The 10800-nt window shown below is 43.1% G+C and overlaps 1 long non-coding RNA gene across 1 annotated transcript; it reads left to right on the plus strand.

Annotated features, from left to right (window-relative positions):
* Positions 1 to 228: 228 nt before the first annotated feature.
* Positions 229 to 960, plus strand: LOC143360303 (uncharacterized). The gene is made up of 2 exons (XR_013083244.1): positions 229 to 370; positions 717 to 960. It is a non-coding gene; the product is annotated as an uncharacterized LOC143360303 (long non-coding RNA).
* Positions 961 to 10800: the final 9840 nt, after the last annotated feature.

Below are 10800 nucleotides of genomic sequence, written 5' to 3' on the forward strand. Positions count from 1 at the left end.
TACACTTGAAAAAGTTTAACGTTAACGAGAAAAATTAGAAACTATGAGACGTGTCTCTAAATTGGCGCGCAAAAAGTATTCGAACAGGTACTACAATGTACTCGAAAGGCGTCCGATTGTTTATATTATGGTTTAGCGGGACCCGACAAATAATCAGACAGGGTCTTTGATGAACAGTCTAGTGGCAACCTTCTGCAAAACCAGTCAATTTTTATAACATTCGGTAAAATGGGTCATAAAGATAAGGAAACAAGTGAGATTGAAAGAAAAATTATTATACAACTGCATAATCAGTGCAAATCATTGCGAGAAATAGCAAAAACAATTAATAGGCCACACAGCACTATACAAGGAATTATAGATCGATATGGTGAACGAAAAACCAATAAAAATAAAGTGAAATCTGGTCGCCCTCGAAAACTTAGTTTACGCGATGAACGTTTTATAGTGCGTGAAATAAAAACAAATCCTAAAATTAGTGCCCCTAAGATCGCTGCTGAGCTTGCAAACAACGCTGGAGTAAGTGTATGTTTCAGCACTATTCGTAATTGTTTACGAAATAATGAATACCACGGCCGAGTTGCTCGCGAGAATTATTTCGTAAATGCCGCAAATAGAAAGAAGAGACTTGATTTCGCGAAAAATAATATTAATAAGCCTATCGAGTTTTGGCGAAGAGTCATATTTACTGATGAAAGTAAATTTAATGTTTTTAGCTCTGATGGCAAGTGTACGGTCTGGAGGAAGAAAAATACAGAGCTACAAAAAGAAAATCTACGTCCCACAGTAAAACACGGCGGAGGTTCGGTTTATGATTTGGGATTGTATGAGTGCTGCTGGAATGGGGTCATTACACTTCATCGAGGGAATCATGGACCACAAAATATACCTAAACATACTAAAAACCCATATTGTAAGTAGTGCAGAAAAAATGGGTATAAAAGACAACTTTATCTTCACTCAAGGCAACGACCTCAAACATACAGCACGCAACACAAGAAAGTGGTTGCTTTATAACACACCGCAATATTTGAAAACACCTCCACAATCACCGGATATTAATCCGATCGAAAATTTATGGGATCTGCGTGATAAAAAAACTCCGAACCCGGCATATTTCAAGTAAAGAACAATTAAAACTTTCTGTTCAAGAGGAATGGTGCTGTAACAGACCTGGCTGCGCCAGGCCTGTTCCTAGCCGTACGCGCCCCGACCGCGAACCGCCCCGAACACGACCGACGGATACCGAGATCCGTCGGTACCCGCGAGCGCACCCCCGCGACTCCCGCACCGCCGAACCGATCTTGGCGGGAACCGGAACCCGCCATGATGCGATACCGTCCCGCCGGATGCGTGACGCCACCGGAAAAACCGCCCGCGAACCGCACCGCACCGGACCCCTCGCCTAGCAAGACGAGAGAGACGAGCCGGAAAACGGTCTCTTTGGCTTTCCGCCACGCTCGCGCTTGGACGTATTTTTCCGATCCGATCTCTAGCCGCCGATGCCGACCGTCCGATCACGACCGGAATCGTCCTTCGCGACGCCGAGAAGCCGCCCGTAATCTACGACTCGCGAGAGTATATTTTACCCGCGGAAATTGTAATCGCGAGTGTGCCGAAATTTCCGCGCGACCCGCGAATCCCGAATACGCCGCTGCGTACGGCCATGACCCCGCCGTGATACGACACGCGCGCGAGACCCGAATCGCGACCGCCGATCACCGAGATGCGAAGCCGGGACAGTGACGAACACTTGAGAAACTCGTGCCGTTAATCTCCCGTTCCCGACCGCCCGTATCCTGCCGTAACCCTCGCGTTATCCCGCCGCGAACCTTGGCACGGCGAGCCAAATCCGGCCGTGAGGAACCGTTGTACGAGATCCGCCGAGAAACGGACTCGTTACATGGCGCCCGAACAGGGACTTGTTTAACCACGTGGGACCGGCAGGATTTCGCCCACGTGGAATTTTCGAGGTTAAGTGTGCCGTGAAGCGAAGTGAGATGCGCGTGCGCCACCCAGTGCCGTTCCGCCGCGACAGTGCCGATACACACGTGCCGCCTGCCGCCGCCGCGACGAAGCGGGACCGCTGACCGAATGGCGGACGGGCGCGAAAGTTTGAATCGCCGCACCGAAGAAACCCGAGTGGGTGCCCCGAGGGACACCCACGAAGAGCCGCGCCAGCAGGACCGCCGACGGATCATCATCCCCCGAGACACCGGACCAGCGGGGCCGACGATGGGCCGAATGTATTAACCGCCTGACGAATGATCTGTACGCGATGATGGAGCCCGGCGTACAGACGAGAAAAATGTTGTCCGCCGCCGCGACGGCCGAGAGACCAGACCCGCTCCGTAACGTCGACCGGATCCGGAAAACAGGATGCACCACCGACGGGAAAGACCCGCACGCGTTCCTGGAACGCGTGGAGGAGATCCAGGTGGCCTATACGATTCCGGACGAGGACATGCTCCGAGCCGCACCCGAGATGCTTCGTGGAAGAGCACAGGCGTGGTACCGTAATGAGCGGGAGGAGATCTCAACCTGGGACGAGTTCAAGCGGGCCTTCCTCAGAGCACATACGTCGTCGCAGACCCGATACCAGCACGAGCGCGCCGCCCACGACCGACGGCAACGACGCGACGAGAAATTTGCGGAGTTCGTGACCGATATCACCACGCTCATGCGGAGAGCGCAGATCCCTCCGACCGAACGGCTCGATCTGCTCCATGAGAACATGAGGACGAAATTCCGGTACCTCATCCCCCGAGGATCCGTGCCCGATGTGCAGACCCTCCGCGAGAGAGTCCAGGAGCTGGAGCTCGTCGAGGAGCAGGAGGAACGACCGCGCCGAACCCCGATCTATGCCGCCGAACCGGCCATGATGACCGCGGACCGCGCTCCGCCGGCGGAAACATACTGTTACGATGGAAGCTGTCGATTGCGGCGATCGAGAGAAGTTCGCCGTCGTATCGATATTGTGGTATCCGGCCAACGGGGTTGTTGTTAAGAAGAAGACAGACGACAGAATCTCTCGAGTCGTCGAAGCGAGAGCACGCACCTGTATCGCATCTTTTAACATTGTCCGTTGACAGCCAATAAATAGTTATTTAGTTGTTGGTAGTGTTCGGTGTTGTTGTTTGGTTGAGGGATGTGTTCGCCGGCGAGGCGGGGCCGAAGCCTCCGCAACAATATTTTTACTTGACAGAAACATATACAACAATACCTCCCGACCTCAATATAACACTAGATTTATTATTAAAAATAAGTAATGTGCCGACTAAAGATAAAAGATTTAATAGACAAGTCGATGCACTTAATCCATGTAAAAAAAATGTTAAGGAGATAAGTAATACAGCCCGTAGATGACTAAAGGCCGAAAGTACTCCAAAAATATTTTTCCGGAAAATTATTAAAAAATAGTTTAAACATAGTTAAAAAATGTTTTTACAACAGCGTAACAACAATCATACGGTTAGAAATCGAAAAAACATCTAATTAAAGAAAAAAAAAATTGGACCCGGGCGAGATCCGAACCTGGTCCATAGCTACTGCACCAACCGGCGCCGTTGAAAATACCTTCGAAATATTGGGATATATCCTGCGTAGTATAATTGTTGTTTTTTGTATTACGCAATTTTTAAAGTCTGGACGATGTTTCCCTGAACTTAGAGATGTTTAATGTTACATAATATATTTTTACGATAATCATAACTTAGTTTTTCACGGAAAAAACGCCGAAAAAAGTGGTTTTTATTTTTTCCTACTATGACGCACCAATCGCAGGAATTTGAAAAAAATTGAGCATAATACTTAGGGCAATATCTCATTGCTAAATTAATTCTGTTCTAGTGTCTCTTCGATTTCCATATGAAATCTGCATTTTTTCGATTTTTACAGCCAGAGTTTGCAACCGAAAAATCTGAAAACGACTCAAAGTATGTGGTTTGGTGTCCGAAACGTGTCAGATTTTTTTCAGAATTTTAAATGGGGAAAATGGGCCAAAAACTGGATTTTCGTTTTTCCTCTATAACTACCCTTACAGATGTGCTATAGGGCTAAAACTTGGCTGAAAGGTATCTTTTTTGGTAGGCTATCGAATGGCGCAAATTGGAATAAAATCCCTTCCAGGGCACATTTGACCCCCAAAACCGGCTATAGCCTTACTAAACATTTCAGTATTGCACCAGTAAATTCTACCATTTTCGTATGTATAGCATGAAAAAATATTAATAGAAGGGAAATATTCTAGAAGAAATTTTTCGTTTTGCAGTTAAAATGGCTTCGTGTGCAAAGGGTTAAAAGGTACCTGGCTCTTCTCCAGTGTTTATTTTTACGATATTCACGTTCGAACTGTGTGTACATTGCTACGCTACTGGTTATCATGGCGTCCATTGGTGAAAAATATTCTATGTCAGTATGAGACCTTGTGCGCTCTTAGCGTCTGTTTTAAAATTTGTTCTGCTCGAATTAATAATTTGAGATTCAAGTGAACTGAACAGCACCACTGAACAAACGAAGACAGGACTCTTGCTCTTACAAATATTGCAGTTCTGCCAGCAAAAAATGTTAGCCGGATTTTCTGCCGCACCTGGCTCACGGTCGTATGAATTAAACGCTTCGTTGTATTTAATGTGTTCACCGGGATTACGTTCCCCCGACAGGCAGACCTTGCCACGGTCGAAGATTAACCCTTTGCGAACGAGTGTCGGCAAATAGCCGCCCAAGTCTTTTTACCGTTGCGGACGAGTGTCGGCATATAGTCTTTGTATTGATAAGATCTTATCTTCCGTATAGTGTAAACTTACGATGCGAGACCATGGTAGGTTCAGAACGAATTCAGTCTGCCGCGTCAGTCTTTCAATGTCACTACCAGAGAAACCAGCAAAGTTTTCATACATTTTATACATTTTCACATATTTTTTCACGTATTTTACATCTTATAACATCTGAAGCCAGACGTGGTTATAAATTATAATAAATATATGGGTGGGGTAGATAAAGCAGATCAGTACACAGGCACGTACTGTTTCATGAGAAAGTCTCAAAAATGGTGGCGATATAGAAACGTATTCCTATATTAATTATGTAAATACGTGTACATTGTCTAAACAGTTATTTGAACAATAAATTATTGAAATAATTCAAATAATGAATATAGAAACATATTGTGAAAATTTATTTATTCAATAAGTTATTTTAACAATAAATAATTGAAATAACAATTCAAATAATGAATATAGAAACAAATTGTAAAAATTTATTTATTTAAACAATTATTTTATCAGTGAACTATCGAAATGATAATTCAAATAATAAATATATTATCTTAACAATAAATTATTGAAATAATTCAGAGGGTGAATATAGAAACAAATTATGAAAATTTATTCCTTTTATCCGTTAACTGGAAACGAATCGAAGGTTCGAAGTTTCGAAGTGTCGAAGGATCGAAGGTTCGATATTCGAAGCTTCGAAGCTTCGAAATCTTCGACCTTCGAAGCAAAGTAACAGCCCTAGTATCGAACGCGTAACACTGTAACACAGTGTTTAAATTTTCACTCCGCGCCGAGAAATTTTAATTTGTAATTAAGTTTCTACTTGCTTAACTGCCTAACATAAACTCGACGAAAATTGTTGTGCCCAGAGCCTCCAAGAGACTGTTATTATTTTTCGCAAATTCAGTCTCCCGTTGCCTACAGAAATTTTTAATAACGAACATGGGAACAAGATAAATAGAGTATTTGATTTAAAAAAATTTCTTTTTTGCAGTGATGTAACCTTTCATTACTCGCGTATGGCAGTTACAATCTCAAAACTTTAAATTTAGCGTTTCAAGCATCAACGAACGTGTCGTGTACGCTGGCAAACATTTATTCCGCGTTAAGTGACATAGAGAGTTCCATGTAAACAGTTTCGTAGAAAGTGGAGTACTGATTGACGGAGTGGAGTTAATAATTATTTCGGAGCAGCAGGATGCTAAATGTTAAATTCTGTTCAAATGGTCTTCGAAACATTTCGGGATTTCCGCACACGTACTAGCGAGAACTTAACCATCGTTTTCGCGCCGAAGTAGCGATTCCAAGCTATTGTTCAGCGAAACAATATGGCAGACATTGAACGTGCCAGAAATTCAGTGTGAACGTCTGGAACACTCGTGGAAATCGTCGTACTGTGTTAAAAGTTACGTATAGTTTGTTTTAATCAGACTGAGGTAGTCTAACCGGTGGATGAAATTATTTTAATAACACTAACTGTACAGAAGACATATGCACTCATTTTCTAAACATGAAAGTATATTTTTATTTCAATGTTATATTAGTAAATGGGATGACATTCCGGATAAAAATAATCTGATATTATTGAGGACTTTATCAACGAAGATTTTTATGTTTTTGTGGTAGGCCAGCCACTTTTTCAGTTGAATGTACCCAGCATGAAGAGGAACGGGAACCCTACAGGGATGAATAATGACACTCGACCATTTCAACCCTCGACGGTAAAGCATGAAGGGCAAAGCCACTCGAAAAAGTATTTTCGACGGGCACCCCTAAATATCCGCAACAAAGGGTCTAGTTCGAGTTGTGTAAATAATTTCAATCCTGTCATTTTTATAAGGCAACATTATTATTAGAAATTGTAATTTTGCTTCCAACTTCACCTATTCGTGTTTATTATGAATTTATAAAACCCACGGTCTACTAATTATTCACCTAAAACGTTTCTCTTGTTAATTGTTTTACATAAAGCACCGTTGCTCCATGGAATATATTCCCCAAGCAGGGCCTAATAAGAAACTGATCTAACAGAATCGACACCCTGCTTCGTTTGATGTTTGAGGTGAAATTTTTTAGGGATATATCATTTATAATGAAGGAAAAAGTGAAATAGTTAGTTAGAATTAATTGTTTAAACAAAATAAAATTTTTAAATAATTTCTTTATGTGGTGTTGTAAACAATGTAAGCGCGGCTTCTTTGGTCTCCTCTTTGAGCGATACCGAACTGTAGACGGCGCGCGTGGCGCGGTCCCAGCGCTTCTTGACTGTGTCGTCATGCCGGCGAGTCGTCATGCGACAGTCGTTCGAAAACCACCGTATAGTCCTCGTTTATATTGTATAGTGTTTGAAATATATATCCTATTCTAGCCATTAGAACGCCATCGCGTTTATCTGTTTCTTTTACGGTATAATCACCTGCCCCTGCACGCTGCTACAATTCCTAATAGCAGTATAACTAACATGTGGACTAACCTGAAGCCTCTTTGCGTTACGCTCATTTTTTATTTATGGAGGAATACAAAAAATCCTTTGAATACCTTCGATCTGGAACTAATCGTTTTGGCAAGTTATAATATTGATCTAGCTTTGTGCAAAATCTTAAGAGATACTTCGTGACATCAAAATAGTCGTGACATCCGCGTGATTCATTCTCGGAAATTCCGAAAGTTGATATTTAAACTTAAATTGCGTCGAAAGCATCTCGAAGTATCTCTTAAAATTTTACACAAAGCCAGATCAATATTACACCTTTTTTCTTTTTTTTTATCGTGAGGAAATGTTTTATACATACCCCGACTCCCTGGGGGAAGCCGGGGTTATGTGGGATTCTCCCCAAGGGCGGAACCCCCGGAGACTACCCACTAAAACCTTACGCCCGCCTAAGCTACACGGGAGGTGCCTGGATCACGCGAGTACTCAACAGGACACCTCCCAGCTATCATCATGCCCCGGGGGAGGGGTTAACCTCCCCCACTGCCTACGCTATAAGACCCCGGGCGGAGGGACCCGCCCGGTGTCCCCATCCCTGGAGCCTTCGGATTGGGCTTCCCGAGCCCCAGCTCGGTCCACCCACAGCTCCCGGAGTCTTCGTGCCCCGCTCGGAGCCGGTATCCCGAAGGAACCGGCCCCGGCCGAGGCAAGAAGACGCCGCCACCGGAAGGAAGGGCCGTCGGAGGCGTGATCCGGCACGCCCCGACCCTTCCTCACCCAATACCCCCCACGGATCCCCCTCCCCAATCGGGGAGGGACGGACCCACACCCCCCCAAACCGGGAAACTAACCCGGGGGGTGTCGGCCTATCACGGGGGGAGCTATGCTCCCCCCGGGGACCCGGGTCAGCTCACGCCCCGGGCCCCCAGGTTCGCCGCCCCCAATGGTGGGGGTATAACAGGGCGCGGGGAAACTCCCCGCGCCGACCCCACTCCGCCCCCCACCACCGGGGGCACACGTTGGCGCGGGGGAGACCACCGCGCCCTCCCAGCCGTCGCCGCCCCCCTCCTGGGGGAGATCAATATTACACCTTGCCAAAACGATTAGTTCCAGACCAAAATCTATTAAAGGATTTGTTGTATGCTTCCATAAATAAAAAATGGGCAGAAAACAGAGATTTTCGATTAGCACATACTACTTAATGTTGACAACTTTTTACAAAAATTTTTTTGCCAAATAAGCGTCGTACCTGTGGCAATCTCTCCACAAATTTTCAAACAAATTCGTTGGATAGTTTCGTTTTTACAGATTTTTTGCCGCTTTTTGGCCATTTGGCACCACTGTGCGCCGCGTCGTGTCGGCTTTCCTTTGATTGTGCTGCAGCTTGTTGGAATGCTTGAAATCCGAATCGCGTGTCATGTATCGTTAGATACTTGTTGCGCAGAGCACTTTACACACCGAGCCCGCTGAGTGGAATCGCGGGCTGTACGTTGCCGGAGATCGATAAGGAAACGACTTCAATTTGTGTAAAGTACGGCGACGCCTGCGTAACAGGCCTGTCGCCTGGTCTGCAACCCGACAGATCTAGCAGAGCTGCTACATTTTTTGTAATATCCCGAACGCAGAGAAGGATAGTAATTCAAAGAGAAGACGGGATTTCAGCTCTCTGCTTCTCTCTCCTTTCCATTCGCCGACCTTTTTCACGCGTATAATCATGCAAATAAATTATTTTATTTATAAGAAGAAGTTTTTGAAGTACTATTTAAAAATAGTATTTTATTTGGAACATATTGAAAAAGTGAGACTTATTTTAAGGAGTGTGTAAAATAGTATTTCAAATAGTTGATTACTGCGGCATTGTCGTCTGTTTATTAACATGTTACATGAAAATATTCGTAATTCACCTACAACAAATACTTTGTTAACTATTATAGTATCTTATGTTAAAAATTATAATTTATAATATTATCTATTTGCTCAACTTATTTTCATTGTAAGGAAATATTTGGAATACATATTTGAAGTAAAACAGTAAATTATTCTGTGTATCTGGTTATCAAAATAAAAATATTTTATTTGCCGAAATTTTTCGTTCTATTAAAAGTAGTATTTTATTTGAACCACATTAAATTATACTATTTAAAATAGCATTTTAAATATTTTTTCTTGAAATTTTTCCCAGGTCTGATTCAAAAGGTAATGGGCCGCTGGATAGGGCGTCAAGAAAGACCATGTGCAAAATTTTAATCCTATATCTTAACCGGGAGGGTAGTTATGCCATAAAACGGAAAAGATTAGTATTTCTTAATTTCTTCATTTCTAATTTCTTTTATTAGTATTAGTATTTGTATCTAGAAAACCTAGATACACATACTGTAATTAATTCAGATTTTTAGGTAGAACATTCTATTGTAAGAAATCAAAATCCTCAAAAAAGAACAGAAAATATGCAGATTACCTAAACCAGACTTTCATATGTTCTAAATCTAATATATTTAATAAGATATTATCGAAATAATTTTTTACAACAAAACGGTCAGGAATCGATTTTGTCCAGTTGATAAACGTCTACTCTGAATCAAGGGCCGGATTAAAAAGATGAGACACGAAGTACGCCGACAAATGATAGGCAAAAACATGCCAGCGGGCGCTGGTCAAAAATCGAAGGGCGACACGTGTCCTCGGGGGCTGAATTGATACGATCAATAGGGAGAGGACAAACAAAGGGGTCCGCACCCCTGTATTTTCCGACGCGAATTAAATTCTCAATTTGATTCATCGTGTAGTCGTCCGGAAACAAGCCGGGCAAAATTAACAACAATCGAACGAACAAGATGGTGGCGAAAATGAATAGAAGACAGCCCTCGGGTGTATGAACGACGAGAAGAAAGAAGCAACGTACATACACGCTGCTTGCGCGATCACCAACGGGGGTGGGTTGGATTAAGGAATCCTGACTATTTCGAAGAAACGGGGAACGGACACATCGAATAATTTTAATCTGTGACCCAGAAATCGTGATCGAGATGGATCGACAGGCAATTTTAACTTCCTGCAAAATTTTTGCATTCTTGAAATTGGAACCTGGGCTCCCGTGTGCTACATCATTTCAAGAGTTAGTGGAAGCAATTCGTTCTACACGAAAATTGTCAAGAAGAATATTTTTTAATGGTCAATTTAATCCCTTAAACGTTCCCAAATATCGATCTGTTTAAAAATTACGTAAAATAACACTAAAACGGCGGGACCCGTTGAAACGAGTCTAAACAATGTTCTCAAATCTTCATTTGTCTAAAAAGCGCGTGAATAGACACTGGAACTAAAGGCCTAAAGATTAAAAATTGTATAATTCACGAGCGTCGACAGACTGCGCAAACGCATTCACGGAAGATCGTTCAATAAATATTGTTACGTTCCGAACAATTATTATTAGTTTCTAAAACCATTTTGGCTTTATCCGTCGGTAGCACTGTGATTGATAATTCTTGTAATTGTGGGATTTCCCTAATTGATCACAGTGTGGCCTTTGACGATGTATAATATTTCAGTTTATTCCGCGGCAGATGTATTTATGTAACAAATACCCTTCTTGGA

The sequence above is a fragment of the Halictus rubicundus genome, chromosome 13 (genome assembly GCF_050948215.1).
Source record: "Halictus rubicundus isolate RS-2024b chromosome 13, iyHalRubi1_principal, whole genome shotgun sequence".
Classification (NCBI taxonomy): domain Eukaryota; kingdom Metazoa; phylum Arthropoda; class Insecta; order Hymenoptera; family Halictidae; genus Halictus; species Halictus rubicundus.